The sequence below is a fragment of the Taudactylus pleione genome, unplaced genomic scaffold, assembly GCF_031769625.1.
Source record: "Taudactylus pleione unplaced genomic scaffold, aTauple2 ptg001386l, whole genome shotgun sequence".
Classification (NCBI taxonomy): domain Eukaryota; kingdom Metazoa; phylum Chordata; class Amphibia; order Anura; family Myobatrachidae; genus Taudactylus; species Taudactylus pleione.
In genome coordinates this window covers 564,313-583,919 of record NW_028285786.1, presented here as the reverse complement: position 1 = coordinate 583,919, position 19,607 = coordinate 564,313, and the positions used below count along the sequence as shown (strand labels likewise).

Here is a 19,607-nt window from a genome sequence, read left to right as displayed (position 1 = left end):
TACTGTATTCTATTTTTCTACTTACATACACATTTTTCCTATATAGAAACACAGATTTACAGCGCTTGGTCCCAGCCTATTAGGCCGTACCCATAATACAATTTCAATGGGAACTGACTTCTTTGGTTAGATATAGTCACATGTCATGAATCACATGGTTGGATTTCACATAAATAGATGTAAATAATATTAGTGTGAATCTAGCAGAATATTATGACATAATTAACATTATAAAAAGTAATTACAAATAATAATAAAATAAACAAAAATATGTTTTATCGAATAACTGAGTTGAGTTCTATCGACTCATTCAAGCCATCGGGATGCCGGGAGTTAAATTGGAGCATCCAATATACCTCCCTGCAACATCATTTATTATTGTTTATATTTGGTTGTATGTATCTACTATTTGCCCCCAAACAAAACGAGAGTTCTTTTTCTTTTCTGTTTTACTGTGATTATATATGTACTCTCAGGGGTTCTCCCCCAAATGTGTTATTATCTCAAGATGGAGTGGGTACATTTGAAAAAAAACAAAACTTATATTAATGAACAATGCATATAGCAATGAAACATATGTAGTCCTACGTTACTAGAAGTACACCTGATAATATACGGGGAAAATAAATATAAATAATATAAAACCAGATCAGAGAAAGGGATTAATATAGAAGCTGTGATTAAGGCCATTGGGTAATAGAGTATGAATTATAAAGATCCAGTATCTCTCTCTCTGGGTTAAAAGCCTTTCTAGTTTACCTCCCCTTTCATTCAGTATTTGTTCCACTGTTTTAAAGTGAAAGTGTTCCGGGTTGGATTTATGTGTAACAATAAAATGTTTATATAATATATGGTTGTCTTTCTGTCTGTGACTTCTGGGAAAATACTTATTCTTTCATTTCTGTTCTTTTGACATTGGGCTGACATTACATATATTTCCTAAAGCTGCGTATCCACATATCGATTTTAACAGGCGATTGAACGATAACGACATCGTTATCTTTCAATCGCTTGAAAATCTCGCATGTATCGGGCACATTTTGGTCGGAAACCACCAGCGATGCGCACGCCCGCTGGTCGTTTCCGACATCTATCATCGCCCGTACATGCCGGTCAACCTGACGATCACGTCAGGTTCAGCATGTACGGGGATGATGGTACACTGAACGTTCAGTGTAGGCACATCACAGACGGAGAAATGACTGCACGATTACAATGTCGTAATCGTGCTCTCGTTTCTCCATCTAATAGTGGATACGCATGGACAAAAAGGTTTCTTTATCTTGTCAGCCAGCACAATGATATCACTTTCACGTATCAGAAAGATAATAATTTATCTCAGAAATTAAATATAAGTTAACTAGTAATAACAGACAGGCGCTGCTTTCGTGTTGCAGTTCCAATAACTAAAAGCTGCTGTTTAAAATAGGAGATAGTCAATCTCCTTACACCATAGTACAAATTATTAAAACATGAAAAACAGCGCTATGAATACAATAATGTACTCTAGTAAAATTTAATACTCACTTACACTGATATAACAGCCTATAAAAACATATAAATGAATATCGCAATAGGCTTAGATAATAATTGACCCCAGGTTGGTTGTTAAAAATTCTGTGCACAAAAGATAATCATATATCCACAAGTCTTGGGACACTGTCCAGCTATGAAGACTCATTACCGGCTCTGTGAGACAGTTAGATGGAGTCCTTTAATTAGCGGAGGTCAGGTTTTAATAATTCCCAAAGCAGATGTACAGGCTCCTAGTCCTCGGTCTTGCAAGTCACATGCTGGTGGTCCCCAATATAGACAGTGGTAAAGTTCGTATGGGGAAGCTTCTCCAATTAAATTCCAATACTTGGGTCACAGCATCTAACGCGTTTCGCTGCTGTATAGCAGCTTTTTCAAAGTCTTCATAGCTGGACAGTGTCCCAAAACTTGTGGATATATGATTATCTTTTGTGCACAGACTTTTTAACAACCAACCTGAGGTCAATTATTATCTAAGCCTATTGTGATATTCATTGATATGTTATTATAGGCTGTTATATAAGTGTATGTGATTATTACATTTTACTAGAGTACATTATTTTATTCATAGTGCTGTTTTTCATGTTTTAATAATTTTTACATTTAATTTCTGTAACTCATTCCCAACACGGTTTCTTTATCTTGTCAGCCAGCACAATGATATCACCTCCTCGTATCAGAAAGACAACGTACATTTAATTTCTGTGACGCATTCCCAACAAGGTGTCTTTATCTTGTCAGTCAGCACAATGATATCACTTCCTCGTATCAGAAAGACAACGTACATTTAATTTCTGTGACGTATTGGCAACGAGGTTTCTTTATCTTGTCAGCCAGCACAATAATATCACTTCCTCGTATCAGAAAGATAACGTATATTTAATTTCTGTGACACATTGCCAACAAGGTTTCTTTAATGCAACTTCACTGCGTTTGAACAGGTCAGGGCCGAAACTAGGATTTTTGTCACCAGGGGCAAGACAGTAATTTGGCGCCCCCCATGTAATTCCCCCTGCAGTAGTGCCCATATTGTAATGCCCCCATAGTAATGCCCATATGTTAATACCCCCATAGTAATGCCCCTGTAGTGCCCACCATACAGTAATGCCCCTGTAGTGCCCATGCTCCCATATTAATGCCCCTGTAGTGCCCATGCTTTCATAGTAATGCCCCTGTAGTGCCCATGCTCTCATAGTAATGCCCCTGTATTGTCCATGCCCCCATAGTAATATCCCTGTAGTGCCCTTACAGTAATGCCCCTGTAGTGCTCATGCCCCCACAGTAATGCCCCTGTGGTAATGCCCCTGTAGTGCCCATGCCCCAATAGTAATGCCCCTGTAGTGCTCATGCCCCATTAGTAATGCCCCTTATTGCCTATGCCCCCATAGTAATGCCCATATGTTAGTACCCCCATAGTAATGCACCTGTAGTGCCCACCATACAGTAATGCCCCTGTAGTGCCCATGCTCTCATAGTAATGCCCCTGTATTGTCCATGCCCCCATAGTAATATCCCTGTAGTGCCCTTACAGTAATGCCCCTGTAGTGCTCATGCCCCCACAGTAATGCCCCTGTGGTAATGCCCCTGTAGTGCCCATGCCCCAATAGTAATGCCCCTGTAGTGCTCATGCCCCATTAGTAATGCCCCTTATTGCCTATGCCCCCATAGTAATGCCCCTGTGGTAATGCCCCTGCCCCCATAATAATGCCCCTGTAGTGCAGCTTATTAAAAAAAAAAATACTTACCTTGAACCCCGCTCCTGCATCCAGCGTCGCGTCCGGTCCGCCGGCTGCTCCTTGGAACTATGGGGGAGATGTCATGACGTCTCCCCCATAGTGCCCGTGGGGAGAGCCGGAAGCTGGAGTTCGGGAGAGAACTCCAGCCTCCGGCTCCGGCAAAACCGCGTCGCTGCAGAGAAGGAGCCGGGCGCCTGCTGGTAATAAATATTACCAGCGGACGTCCGGCTTGGAGCCTCTCTGCAGCGCCGGGCTGGAGGTCACTGGCACCAGGTACAGCGGCTCACCCGGTTCACGTGCACCTCCAGCCCCCCCCTAGTTGCGGCCCTGGAACAGGTACAACGTTTGGAAATAGAGAGCATAAATTAGGGAGAAGGGAGATTGGGGGAACACCGCACTGCGGGCCTGATTCAGCTTTGGGAATAGAGTGAGAAAGAGCAGGGAACTGTGAACCAGGACAAACCATGTTGCAATGCAAGGGGTGCAAATGCATACATTTTATTTTGCATGTAGGGTAAATACTAGCTGCTTTTGCATGTAGCGCACAAATACTGTACAGCTTTATTATTACACTGCAATTTAGATGTCAATTTTGGACGCACCTCTCCCAAATCTAACACTCTCTTTGCACATTTTACATCTGCCCACACCTGCGGTGCAGCCTGGTTTCACCAAGATGATCAGTTATGTGCTGTTTCTCACTCTATTCCCAAAGCTGAATCAGGCCCTGAGGTAGAGTAATAAAGGTAAGTATACGTAATTATGAATAATTGCTATCGTTGTATGTTGAGCAATCAACATACAACATACAAGTCCCCTTCAATATACTCCTCATTTGCACTAATACATCGCTGTAGCCTTGTTTTCCACAAGTCATGGAGCAAATCAATGTCTGTTAGCTGTTTCAACATATCTGCTGTGTTCTTCTTTACAGCATCAACTGATTCAGAATGTGTCCATTTAAGCACTTATTTAACTTTTGGGAAAAGATAAAAGTCGCAAGGTGCTAAATTGTGCGAATATGGAGGTTGTTGAAGTGTAGTAATAATGTGATTGTCGGTCCCAGAAAGTGCTTTGTGATCAGGCACATTGTCCCGGTGAAGAATGAAACCATTTTTCCACAGTTGCGGCCGTTTCATTTTGATTCTCTCTCTCAACTTTTTCAAAAGTTCCTTATAATAATGCTGGTTACTGTTGCGCCTTCTGGAACCCATTCTTGAAAAATTACACCCTTGATATCGAAAAAAACAATGAGCATTGCTTTGAATTTTAACGTGTTTTGACGAGCTTTATTCATGCTTGGTGATGACGGTGTTTTCCAGTGCACTGACTGTCTTTTGGTTTCAGGATCGTACTGGAAGATCCAGGTCTCATCACAAGTGATTACTTTATGAAACAGGTTTGGATCTGCGTCAAGTTGCTGCAAAATGTCGACACAATATTCCTTGCGACGTTCTTTTTGCTCTGATGTGAGACCCCTTGGGACCATCTTTGCACAAACTTTCGTCATGTTAAGATCCTGACGCCAAATTTTCCATGCGGTGTCTTTGCCAATGTTCACAGATCCAGCTATCATTCGAACACTGAGTCGGCGGTCTTTTCGAACAATCTGACTGATTTTTTTCTACATTTTCTTCGGTTCTTGAAGTGCAAAGTCGTCCAGGGCGTTCATCTTCTTCGACATTCTCACATCCCTCGCTGAATCTTTTGTACAACTCAAACACATGTGCACGAGACAGGCAGTCATTACCATAGGCCGTAGTAAGCATTTGAAAACATTCTGCTGGTGTTTTGTGCAATTTTACTAAAAATTTCAAATTGACACGTTCAACTTTTAAATGTAGCATTTTTTCGGCACTCTACAGAAAACACAACCAAATTAAATGGCGACTCGCAATCAACTGAACGTCATAGAGTGTTGCTGCTTGTCATGCAGGTTCAGACAAGTTCAAGGTTACTACGTATGCAGTTAGAGCCGGTTCTGACTGCTTTGTTTACTAGGTGGAATCACAGTCTCTGTATTTTATAGACATACAGTCAGGTGCATAAATATTGGGACATTGACAGAATTTTCATATTTTGGCCTCTATTCACCACCACAATGGCTTTGAAATGAAACAAACAAGATGTGCTTTAACTGCAGACTTCAGATTTAATTTGAGGGTAATTACATCCAAATCAGGTGAACGGTGTAGGAATTACAACGGTTTCTATATGTGCCTCCCACTTTTTAAGGGGCCAAAAGTAATGGGACAAACTAAACAATCCTAAATCTAACTTTCACTTTTTAATACTTTGTTGCAAATCCTTTGCAGGCAATTACAGCCTGAAGTCTGGAACGCATAGACATCACCAGACGCTGGGTTTCATCCCTGGTGATACTCTGCCAGGCCTCTACTGCAAATGTCTTCAGTTCCTGCTTGTTCTTGGGGCATTTTCCCTTCAGTTTTGTCTTCATCAAGTGAAATGCATGCTCAATCGGATTCAGGTCAGGGGATTGACTTGGCCATTGCATAACATTCCACTTTTTAGCCTTAAAAAACTCTTTGGTTGCTTTTACAGTATGCTTCAGGTCAGCTTCCTCAGGAGCATAACTATTCATGGCCAAATTTCCCTTAATATACCTTGTGTAATAATTGAAAAATGGTGGGCCTGTGTGCCTTGGTGCTAAAACAAATAAACCATCCATCAAAATGTATTATAACATGTTACTTGGCAATCTTACTCTCTCTGGGATAAAATCCTGTCTATAGTATATCACCTTTCACCGAGTTGTTCAATTGCTTTAAAGTGAAAGTGTTTCAGGCTGGAGTTATGTATGTCAAATAAAATATTTAAATAATGAATGTTTGTCTATTTTATTCTTTGTACGTGCTCCTACACGTGTAATTTCACATTCCGGATTTTGTTTCACCCACATATCTAAGCGTGCACTCTGTTTAACTCTACATAATGTGAGTAACCTATTTTATAACCCCTTTTATAATAAGTTGCAACAACTGAAAATACCCAAATCTCTCACAGATAAAATGTAATTATTTTAAAGACTATTGCATTCATATATAATCATCAATCTGCAGCCGCACTCATGGGTCAATAAACCACACTGATGACAGCGGTTCAATCAGACATTTCAGAACTTTTAAGTTCTTTCCTCAGGAAGCCCTGAAGAAAGAATTTAACAGTTCTGAAGCATCAGATTAAACCGTTGTCACCAGCTTGGTTTATTGACCCGTGAGTGCCGCTGCAGATTGATGCATTGTTAAAATCACTTTACATGCTGTGGTTTGTGATCTATGCAGGTGGGAGGGAGAGAAAGAGAGAGTCGTCTGTTGGAAGTCGCACAGTGGTACCTCTCCCAGCGGCAGATCACCCACTGGAGTCTCAGTCGTGCAGCGGTCCAGGCTCACTTACTCCCTGAGGCGACTATTGATTGTCCAGGGGGTGGAGGCTTCCTTTGTGTGATTTTTAGAAAAGTCCTAATTGTGATTGATAGTAATGCTACCTGTATATATTGTACATAGTGTGGCTACGGTTTAAATGCATAACTATTGTGTGTGTAATAAAGGTGCTACTGCACGCTTACTGTGTGAACCCAGAACTCATAAAGGAACCAGGGAACCGTGCGAGAACCTATCTCTGCTTTTCTCAAGGTGATAGGTGAAAATAACGCACACATAAACCCGGTATCCTCACAAACACTTTGTGACCTTTCTGCATTAGGTGTATTTGCTTCTCTAACCTCCATAAGGATATGACTGATAATGGATCAACGATGTATATTCAGTGGCTACACCCAAATGTGGAAATTAGTGGATGTCACATGATTTCAAGGGAAATTTCTTTGAACAATCTATAATAATATTATAAGAACATTGGCCCTGATTCAGACCCACTCGCAAGCGGGCGCACGTACGTTAGGCGTACGTACAAAAATATTTAAATTCAATGGCTCGCTCGTATTTTCGTTCGCATCTAAAATTCCTCCCTAAACTCTGACGACCCCTCCTCTAACTAACGAGCGTACGAAATAGCGAGCGTACATCCCCGAAATGGCTTGAAAGGAACGCACGCACAAGTATAAACAGGAAGTGGCCTTGTCAGATGTCGATTACCTGCTCCTTTATTCTGCCTACCTCCATCAATCGTATCATGCCAATCAATGTATCAATTAGCTTAATTGTTTGTTTTTTTTCAACACAATGCAAGAAACTTTACTCTTGTCCGTGTTTGTGTTTACCCGCAGAATACGTACAGATGAAACATTCGCTTTTATTGTTCAAAAAACATGTGAACCACAATTAAACAATTGTACTATTGCTGTGGATCCCCGCATATTTCCCTGGGTTCATTTATTTATTTAAATTTGCTTACGCATGTCACTGCATCAAGCCTATCATAACTCTCCAGAGATTTCTGGCCCTGTCGAACACATGACTCATACACTAACCAATAAAATTGCTCCTGTTAATTTCCAAAATACATTAGCCAATCAGAAAATTTTTACACACTTTATCAAAAATGATTTTTAAGAAAAACACCATTGCCATCATGAGAGCCTCCGCATTCACCAGGCGCGAGCTGCTGGTGCTTACGGAGGTCATGGATCGCCGGATCACCAGCCAGCCTCCACCCATCACCAACCGGCAGAAGCGCTCCGCGTATGCGGAGGCACGGTCCCGCCTGCGGTCCTTCGGCTCACGCCGCAACATCGGGCAGCTGGAGCGCAGGTGGTCCGACCTGCAACGGCGAACGCCCCGCTTGCTGGCATGCTTTCGCATGCAGATCGAGGAAAGTAAGTGTTATGTATTGTGGTTTTAATGTTTGTGTTTGTGGGGCAAACTGCGTGTGCATGTTTTCCTGTCTGTCCTATTTATTATTTGTACTCATATCTGCGTGTGCATGTTTTCCTGTCTGTCCTATTTATTATTTGTACTCATATCTGCGTGTGCATGTTTTCCTGTCTGTCCTATTTATTATTTGTACTCATATCTGCGTGTGCATGTTTTCCTGTCTGTCCTATTTATTATTTGTACTCATATCTGCGTGTGCATGTTTTCCTGTCTGTCCTATTTATTATTTGTACTCATATCTGCGTGTGCATGTTTTCCTGTCTGTCCTATTTATTATTTGTACTCATATCTGCGTGTGCATGTTTTCCTGTCTGTCCTATTTATTATTTGTACTCATATCTGCGTGTGCATGTTTTCCTGTCTGTCCTATTTATTATTTGTACTCATATCTGCGTGTGCATGTTTTCCTGTCTGTCCTATTTATTATTTGTACTCATATCTGCGTGTGCATGTTTTCCCTCTATTTCTGATTTATTCATTCTACTCCTATTTGGCTTATTTTTTGGGTTTTGTTTTTTTTTTAGTTTTGGTCCCCGGATTTGTCCATAAACTAACCGCAATTTCTTTGACATATTTTAGGGGGACAGCCAAGACTCCGCCGTCACCGTCCGTCCAGACGGCGTTCCCGGCCACTATCCCCAACCCCCAGCCAACACTCCACCCCAAATCTTTCCCCTATTCCCCACTCCTCCCCATCCTTCCCAGACCCTCTCCCGGAAATGTCGGGCCTCCTTCCCCTCCGTCCCACTTCCCCCTCTCCTCCACCCACCCCTCTTCCAATTACCCCCTCCCCGGAGTCCATCATAACTCCTCCCCATTCTTTGGGGAATGACGGATCCTCCGAGGAGGATCATGGAGGCATTTCCGGAGCTCCCGTTTTGGCTCCCGGTATGTTTTTATTTTGTTTTTCTTTAAAGCACAAACTGTTTGTATGTAATCATGTGTCGTGCCTTTCTTCGTGTTTTTGTGGCTTGACTTTTGGTGATTTCGCAGTTTGCCTTTACCTCTTCCTGGTGATTTCAACATACACATATCACACCTGTGGGAATTTGTACATAGGCCTTGTATTTTTGGCAGCACCCCCTTTTTTTTTTTTTTTAGGTTTAGGAGTGATTTCGTTGTGTTTTTGTTTTTTTAATGTGGATTCCCTATTGTTGTATTAACCCACACACTTTTCTCACCCACAGAGGAACAGAGGCGTCGGCAAGAGGTGGCGGATTGTGTTGGCCAGATGCGCCAACATGTAATTGGCATTCTTGTGGCCCTCGACCGGCTGTCTGGCCTCCTTCGCCAGTAGTTTTTTTATTTTTGTTAACTTTTCAAAATTAATTTTTAATACAAATATACGTTCTGGCTCATTTTTTAAATCCAAAACCAAGATAGTTTAGCCTGACATAAGTAGACTGTTCCTGCAAGATTTCCCTTTTTTAAAAGTTAGATTGTGTTTTGTCTTTGTATGTCAAACAGACACAAGAAACACATAACAGTAACAATGTCATTTCCCTTTTTGGGTGTAGTGTCAATTACATATTTCTACATTTTACAGGTTCCTAGTTGGTGCGCAAGCTGCTTAGGCCAATCTTACAAATCCCAAGGTTGGGCCAGGCTTCCTTTTGGTGTGGGTTGGGAAGCTGAAAACATATTTCAGTTTAGCTCAACTGGCGTCAGTACTGGATTACCCCTTAGTCAAGTGTTAACCTGGTTACACTTGCTGTTAACGTCCCAAAAAAGGAAGTCCATTTCACTCTCCAAACATTTATTCACAACATAACAGAGAAAACAAAGTGGTCACTCCCAAAAAAAGAACACAGTGATAAATTCAAATACAACACATACCAAGAAATAATTAAATAAAAACAAAAAATCAAGAACTGGTTGACGAAGGACCATGCCAACATGATTCCACAAACATGGCGTTGCGATATGGGTTCCAGAATATATGCCCAAAAGGACCAGATCCAGGTTTGGTAAGGGTAGCAGGAAGTAGTGAGCGTTGGAGTGCCAAAGATTATGTGAACAGAAGATGGTGAGAAAAAAAACACAAAATTAGATGTTCGCAAACAAACACAAACACATTAGGTATAAACACTGTAGTTTTGTTACAACTTACCTAAAAAATCTGGCCACAACATCATCGCGTATGGCCCCCCCACATACTGACCTCCGACCAACCTCGGGGGGGCCATCCTCAGGTAAGGCATCCTCTGGCTGCATTGGGACACCACTCCTTATGGCAATGTTGTGAAATATCCCACACAGGACCACAATTTTAGACACCATATCCGGCACATACATGAGCTCGCCACCAGAGCGGTGGAGGCATCTGAATCGGCCTTTTAAAAGGCCGATACAGCGCTCCACCACTTGCCTGGTGGCTGTAAGTGCGGAATTATACGCACTTTGTGGCCCTGGTGTGGGAGCCAAATAAGGAGTGAGCAGCCAGGACATGCAAGGGTATCCACTGTCTCCTGTGAAAAAAAATAGACAACATCAGGAACACTGTGTATCAAGCTTAACATTGTTATGTACTAAAGGTCTCCACTTACCCAGAAGCCACGCATCACCAGCTTGTAGGTTGGTTAATTTCTGCCATATCCCTGATTGCCGGATGACGAAGGAGTCATGAGCACTTCCTGGTAATTTAGCATTCAGGGACAGGATCTGGAGGGAGGCATCACATACCACCATTACATTCAGGGAGTGATAGTGTTTACGGTTTCTAAATATTGCCTCCAGCCGTGCTGGAGGCTGAAGTGGTATGTGAGTACCATCCACAACCCCTATGATGTGTGCGAAGCCAGCTATTTGGTAAAAATTGGCCTTGGCCACACTAAGGGCACCCATATCCAAAGGCATTTTAATAAAATGATGGAGGTGCTTGAAAAGTGCCTCCATCACTGCCCTCAGGATCCGGGAAAAGGAGGATTGGGAGATGCCCGCCACTATTCCCACCGTTGTTTGAAATGATCCTGAGGCACAGAAATGTAACACCGCCATAAATTGCGTCAGTGGTGGTATTCCTGTTGGACTGTCAATTTGCCGCTCAAGATCACTTTCTATTAATGAGAGAGTGTCTATGATGATTTTGGGAGGTAGACGGTAGCGTCTTAAAACCTCATCATCGGGCATTCCAAAAAGGGTGACACGTGTTCGAAATATCTGGGGCCTTGCATGCCTACGATGAGTTTGAGGTTGGTCGTCTTCCGGGAGCAGGGCCAGAACAATTTGCCCCAGATCTACCTGAAATTCAAAGTTTACAATGTAAGGCTTTTGAGCCACCCCAAAAGTAACATAAAACAACTTAGCTTTATGATACCATCCATAGCTGCTTACATGCCGGGGTATTGTCATGATACGTATAAACTGTAAAAAAGCCAAAAATGAGACATCAAAAATTTAGAGGGTGATTTTATGTTTGTCAAATTGGTGCAAGCCAACACATAAAATAGGCGAAACACACATTTGGCCATCGATGAAAACGACATTGCACACCGTACGTCAAATAGGGGTCAAATGGACCCCAAAAATGGAAAAGGGAAGAACAAAACTGGTTTACATGATGAATAAGCCTCGAAAAATGCGTTAATTATTTCGCAAATGCAAGTCACTACACCAACAGTCAAAAATGCGTTAATTATTTCGCAAATGCAAGTCACTACACCAACAGTCAAAAATGCGTTAATTAGTTCGCAAATGCAAGAAAAATAATGGACTTACCAAAATCGAATATATAAGATTTCCCTCAAAAAGGTCTTTGGGTCCGAAAGCCAAAACAAACTAAAATAGATGAAATTAGTGTTAAAAAAAAAATATCAAACAAAAAAACAGAAGTAGACACCAATTGGCCACAAATTAGACTGCACAAAACTTACCAAATCAGGAAACGATGGCAAAAAATAAACCAAAAAAATGCGAACGGAAAACCAAAACAACTGTAGCAAACCAAAAAAAATACAAACACCGCCAAATCCTCCAACCGCAAACAACCAAATCCAACCAACTTAACCGCCAACAATCCAACAACGCAACCTCGACTCCACACACACCAAGCCATAAATAGTGTTTATTTTCCCGCACAAATTAAGGATGAATCATAGGGACGCACAATCAATGATGCGGCCGCAAACTAAGGACGCATGTATAAATACGTCACGAAATCACATTTAATTTCTGGTTGATTTCATTCTGGAAGCAGAGACATGGCTTCAGACCAGGGAAACAATGGCCAAAATTCCGGCGGTAAGGCCTTCATGCATTTTGTCTCAATGATTCTTTTAAAACATAATATTGTGCAAGTTGTGAAGTGGCTAAATCTGCATATTTACCCAAATAGGTGAGGAGGATGACATGGAAGAGACTGCTGGCCCCAGTCAACCCGCCAAAGCTGCCAAAAAAAAAAGGCAGCCACATTTCACAAGCAAGGAGATGGATGTTTTGATCCAGAAGTGCGTTGACATCCTGCCCCAGGCAGCCAGGAATATGAGCCAAAGCCAGAAGTGGAGAATGTGGGAGGAGGTCGCCGTTGCTGTCAATAGGGTGGGTGATTATGTCCGTCTAGCCCGGGATGTCAAACGGCGGTAAGTAAACACTTTCCCATCCTATAAACAAACCCCATTGGATACGGACATGCCAGACTTTGCGGCTCCTCATGTTGGCCAAGGTAAGTCTTGTGATGTCACCAACTCTGAAATGCTATTGTGCCAATATGTAGATTCTAATGTGAGTCTTTTCGCATTTTTCCTAACAGAGACAGAGGCGGATGAGTCTGCTCCAGAGGGGAGCCTTGGCCGCAGAATTTCTGCTGGCTCTGCAGGGGAGGAACCAGTACATCCGGCTGAGGACCCTGCAGAAGCCAGTCCAGGGCGTGCCCCCTCGCAGGCAGTGGGCCTCCTCACAGAACTCAATTTTAAATCGGATTTCCATACAGAGATTCTGCAGAGGATGGACGCCAGTCTGATACGGGTGGCTGAGGCCCTGGAGCAAAATGCTGCGGCCAACGTGACCATTGCTCAGGCCCTGGCGGAAAATACCAGGGCCAACATCCGCATCGCCGATGCCCTGGAGCAGCTCGTTCGCCAGCACATGGTGGAGCCGACCTCCCTTCCTGCCGGAACATCCGGATCCTCCACCTCTGGCACATCAGCCAATCCTCCAAATGTGCCTAGCCCTGTGCCTAGTCCAGAGGCCACAACATCTGCCTCTGGACAGGCCAGCCCGATGGCATCCCGGACCCGGTCTGGCGCCCACCCTCACCCAGCCAAACGGGCGAGAAAACGGTGACAGCAATGGCGACTTTTCCCACACTCCTTCTGTGCTTGGCTCATATTCCTTTCTGGTCAAAACTTCCCTCTCCTTTCTTGTGAAATGTTTTTAATTTTGGTATTTACGTTTATGTTACCAGTTATGGCTTTTTTTTATTTTTTAACAAATATCTTTGCCACAAAAAAAAGGCAACAAAATATTAGGCCAATTTGTTTGTGTTTAAACAATAAATTTAAAACAAAAAACTGACATTGTATTGTGACATTATTGTACAAATGGGTTACATTTAATCCTGGCCCTAAAGGCAAAAACTGACCCTCTTAAAAAAAAAAAAAAGGCCTCTTTAAGGAACGTTTAAAAAATCACATAGCGATGCAAATTCCACAGTAAACCAAAAAAAAGGGGAGCTAATTAAAACATGATGACATTATTGTTACAATAGGCCATAACCAACAAATTGTGGCCAAAATAAAACACCAAAAATGTACGCGAATTGATTGTGTAATCATGACATTAGCAGCTCTGATTTCCACCTGCGTACGCTTTTGTGCTATCCCAATAAACTGCTTTCCAAACACATACCAAGCCGGTTTTCAATCCAACACTAATTACTTTACTGACCAGCCGCGATTAATCGCAGCACCATCGTTGAGTCCCGGGACGGAGGAGAAGGCCATCGCCAATGTGGTCGAGTAATCCTGACCCTAAGCTGTGCGAGCATTTTGAAGGGAAAGCGGATGTTCCAGTGACGTATGAGACGGTCCGAACACATTTGACGTTCGCATCTGCTAATGTATGTACGCCCCAAAAACGCCTCGCCACGCCTGCGTTTTTTCATCTACACCCCCGTCAACACCCAAAAACGCCCTGTTCTGTCAATCACATTTGACATGTCACTTCCTGTACGCTATTTTAGGAACGAGAGAAAAAAAGCTCGCAATCTGCCGTACGCACATGCGCAGTGTAACACCGACGCATGCGCGGTTAGTCAACATCGGAACGCAACGAGCGTACTGTTGTTAACGTGCGGCTCTGAATGAGGGCCATTGTGTCCAAGTTAGTGCTAAAGACAGAAAAGTTTGAATCCTGCGCTCAAAATCCTATGGGCTATTTCACACCCGACGTTTTTTCACTTGCCGGCAAAAAAACTGCTGTGTGAAATTTAGTTAAACGTGCAAATGGGTGGTTCCTTTCAGATGGCTCGGGCGCGGTGTCCGTGTTACAGCCGGGAATATCCACTGAGTAGGACGGCTGCTATGTAGTGTTGTACATGCAAGGCAGTCAATCACAGTATACAATGTAGCCATTCACACACACCGGCCGGCTTTTCACAGCTCGTAGTACAGATGCTGCTGCACATGCCCAACACATGAAGAATAAATAAAAGAACATTAAAAACAACTCAAAGCCGTTGCATGTGAAAGGCACACATTGCCTGCAAAAAACGGCCGGCTTGTGTCTGTTTTTTTGCCGGCTGGGCAAAACCGGCAGGTGTGAAATAGGCCTATGTGTAGTAATCATGAAATATTCTGAATAAGTTTACTAACGTCATATACAGTGCAAACAGTAACATCTCAATTAAAATAAATAGAGCCAATTCATATAGAACACTAAATAGTACACATAAGGTTGTTCATTCAAACGGTGTTCAATAAGTGTCCTCTGGGTGATGTTAATTTGCCAACTGGTATACCTAATTCTGAACATACATATACTTACTTACACACATAGGGCCTGATTCAGAGCCGCTCGTAAGCGGCCGCTCGTTCGCTCCGAGCGATGTTCGCACATCTGCGCATGCGTATGGGTTTTAGTACGCATGCGCGAACCAGTCAGTGCAGTGGAAAATGGTGTGCTAGCAAAATAGCGAATGCCTGCTAATTTGAGTGACAGAGTGAGGCGTTTGTGGGTGGTAACAGGGGAAGGTGCTTGAAAACGGGGAGTGGAGATCAGAACGCAGGCGTGCCAAACGGTCAAAATGGGCGTTTAATGGGAGTGCATAATTAACAAAGCAGCGTCATTGACCACGTCACTTGGTTGTCTTTTAGCCTGAACTGCTTGCATGATTGCGGTAGGAAAATCCAACCACAAGCACTGCGAGCAGTTCATACGCCTTTCGATGTACTCGATTAATCAAATAAATAGCGGAGATAACGTAGGATGCGAGCGGCCAGGGGGCATTTTTTCCTAAATAGTGAGCACATGTTTCGTTCGCTCGTTCAGACATAGAGGCGTCAACAGACCGCAAAGAGCGAGCGCTTAATTTAAAAAGCCAGACCCTTTTTATGAACGAGTGTCCGCAAATAGCGTCCGGCTCTGAATCAGGTCCACAGGGTTTTGAGCGAAGGTTTCAAACTTTTCTTTCTATATCAACCTTAGGAGTGGCACCTTCAGATCCAGCAACGCACCCAACACAAACAGCTGTCTTTCGGTACTCATTGCACTATGTAATAAGAAAGTTAGTGTCTATTTAATAGCGCAACATATGAAATATAATGAGTTGAAACCAACCACAGTACAGTAAAAAAGTAATAATGATTTAATAATATCGATTGGTTCAGAAAGTTATTAAAAATTGTCAATAATAAGATATATTGGGCAGCACAGACGGTGTAATGGTTAGCGTTACTGCCTCACAGCACTGAGGTCGTGGGTTCGATTCCCACCACGGCCCTAACTGTGTGTAGTTTGTATATTCTCCCTGTGCTTGCGTGGGTTTCCACCGGGTACTCCGGTTTCCTCCCACACTCCAAAAATATACTGGTAGGTTAATTGGCTCCAAAACATAAAATTAACCCTAGTGTGTATGTGATAGGGAATATAGAGTGTAAGCTCCACTGGGGCAGGGACTGATGTGAATGGTAAGATATTCTCTGTAAAGCGCTGCGGAATATGTGTGCGCTATATAAATAACTGGTAAGAATAATAACTGGTAATAATATATTGGCATATTAAAAAATATACACAATCTTATGCGAGATAGATCAAAACAGAACAGAAATTTGTATTTGATAACATATAAATGTGGTCACAATTGTTGCAACCATATGAAAGATGCAAAAGAAAAAAGGGGGTTCAATAATTCCGTTCTGATATAAATTTGTTAGGTAGGTAATACCTTAGTCACAATAGTCTTTTAATCACAGCTCGTCAGCTGGAAGTGTGTATTATTGAATGAGAATGGGTGCGCGCCCCTCCTACCTCATCTTGTTGTTGTGCATAGTGTCCAAATGCGAATCCCCTAAAGTGTGGTGTGATGGTGAGTGGGCCTCTTCCTTCTTCTCCGTTCCTCCTTTGACGCTTGTGCTGTTAATCGGCAGATGGGGTAAACTTGCTGCTGTGTTAAAGCGCTCCGGTGGTCAGCATGCACGCTGAATTCCGGCCGGTTTGCTGGAACCGGAATCAGTGGATCATGCAGATGGGGGGGCGTGGCCAACGCGTTTCACCCGCTAGTACCTGTGCGGGCTTCGTCAGGGCTGTAGTCTCATTGCACTATACCTATTTCTCAAGTTGGTGCTAAAACTACTGAACTGATTTTCATGAATGTCGTCATTTTGTAGTGGAAACTCCTAGAAATAACCTGCACTTTGTTTCATCTTGATCAGTAAAGTTAAAGCTTAGCAAAATTAATAATACATTTTTTTTTACATAATCAATGTAAGAGATAGTTGTGTCCTCATGAGCGCGGCTGGTAAGGGGTGGGGGAACAGGTGCTTTCACTTGAATAAGATAGGCCAGAAAGGGCACACAGTGACATTGGTGGGTGTGCTGGGTGAAGGCATTTCTGCCATCAGCCTGTATAACGCTGCTGTATAACGTTTGCCACTCCTGTGACAGGGCCCCCATGCAGAAGCAACACAACTAGAACATCTCAAATAAACAAAAAAATGATGGCAGAAGCGATTTCATTGTGGAAGAATCATGGATTTTTTTCAATTCGGCTCCTAAAGGTGATTGGGGGACAAAACAAAATATTCCAAGTACTGTGGGACTGTAAGCTCATTGTCTGGGACGAGTGGTGGCTCCAGAGGTGGGGCTGCAGCGCAGCCCAATATTGAAATAGGGGAGCCACACCAACTGCCAGTGATGTTTGGCAGCATTTGGGGTGGCAGTTGGTGTGGTTCCCCTATTTGAATATTGGACTGCACTGCAGCCACCACTGCTAAGGACTTCAACACTGTAAGCTCATTGTCAGGGACGAGAGTACCATGGCGCACAATGCGATCTTTGAGGCCCTAACAAGGACCCTCAAAGACATCAGGGGCAACGGTGGAGTGATGGAGGGTGTCACCGTGTTGCTAGCTGTTGAAGGAAATGGAAATATTAAATATCTCTATGGTCTACCCGGGGACATCAGCTAGTTATTAAATCACTAAATACTGTAGAAGAACACAGCCTTTAAAATGGGTGTATTAGGTATTACCACCGGCCGTTCAAATCCCGACAGTGAAAGCCCGGCAGAAGTGAAGATTCCGAACGCTAAATAAGGTAAGTACTGCTAACCCTACTCCCTACCCTCCCTTAGGGCTGCCTAACCCCCCTCTAAGTGCCTAAACCTAACCCCCACTTCCCCGCAGCCTAAACCTAAGTCTCCCGGGGGGGAGCCTAACCCTAACCTCCCCCTGGGGGTGCCTAACCCGTTACCCTTCCCCTAGCCTAAACCTAACCCTCCCGGGGGGTGCCTAACCATAATTCCCCCCGGGAGCCCTAAAACCTAACCCTCGCCCTCGGCTTACCTTTGTTCGGTATGTCGGACTTTGGGCTTCCGGCGTAGGTCTAATGACAGGCGTCGAGTTTTCGACACCCGTCTTTAGTACCTTGCCGGTATTTGACAGTCGGGAAGCCGGCGGTCGGCATTTAGACCGTCGGCTTCCTGACTACATCCCTTTAAAACAAACAGGATCTAAACTGAAATATTCAGCCCTCCCACCAGCCCAGGCAGAGAAGTACAGTATATAAAAGGCCACATAGGAGAAAGTTGAGCTGTCAGTGAATTTCAGGAATGACAAGTTTACTAGATACATAGATCTGCAGAGCATCACATCTCCACTCCATGCTTACAAACTGCTGCAGACTGTCTCAGCTGTGTCCTATACTCCCAGATCTGGAAAACATTACTCTTACCGTAAGTAACGTAATTGTATATTTTTTCTGAAACTACATTAAGATTAAAAGAGTCCAGGGTTTTTATTTTAAAGTCGTGCTGCCGCTTAGTCATAACTTTTCTTTCTGCTATTGAATTGAATTTTTAATTTGGAAAACATTATTCAGCTTTACAAGTCTATTAATTGAATCGCTTTACAAAGTGGTTTTGTGTTACTAAACTTTAATAGATTGCAGCTACTAACATAAAGCATTTAGTGTCTCTGATATACAAATTTCAGGTTATTGTTTACTGATAGAAACATATACTTTGCCCTAATTACTGTATATCTATACAATGACATAAGGGACAGAAAACGTCACTGTGTTATTTAACTAAATTAACTTGTATTTTATTCTGTATTTAACAACATATTTCTCGGGTGTGGATTAACAGATAGACAGTAAAAAGGTCCACAGTGCCTAGACAGACACCAGGGTCTAAATATACTAAGAATCGAGTTTGTTTGAGATTTGTTTTTTTTTTTATCTCGATTTGCATCGGCGAATCTCGGATGATATTCCCGGTTTTCATCTCACAAATTTACTATGTGAGTTTAGGATAAAGTGAGTTTCCCGATGGTGATGCAAATCGAGATATTTCCCCCGAGTTGCAAGTTTAGAGGAGATTACTCACCCGAGATTGCAGTGTTTTCTCTCTGCAAATTTCTCCTGAGCTAGCACCCTGCAGACATCAGTGAGATATTTGAAGGCTGCTTGTGTATTAGACCTGTAAAAGAAGGGTTAATTTTTATTAAAAATGACATAGGGACCCCCCCCCAAAAAAAAGCATAACCAGCCCTGGACTGGTCAACCAGGCCTGGTTCCAAAAATGACGGGGAAAAAAACGAGTAGGGTTCCCCCGTAATTTAGGAACCAGCACCTGGCTGCAGGGCCAGTGCTGGTTTTAAATATAGGGAAAAGAAATTATGTAGAGGTCCCCCTATATTTAAAATCAGCACCAGACCCAAACCAACCGGGGTGTAATGCCACAGCCAGGAGACCCTATCACCGGGGCTCCATGGCCAAAGCATTAACACCCCAAGCTAGGGATCTCAGGGGAGGTGGGGACCACCCAAGA

At 43.0% G+C, this 19,607-nt stretch overlaps 1 protein-coding gene across 1 annotated transcript in view; it reads right to left on the bottom strand.

Annotated features, from left to right (window-relative positions):
• LOC148442939 (peptidoglycan recognition protein 1-like) overlaps window positions 1–19,607 on the bottom strand; it is a 61,541-nt gene that overhangs the window by 29,612 nt on the left and 12,322 nt on the right. The gene's annotated exons all lie outside the window — the stretch shown is intronic.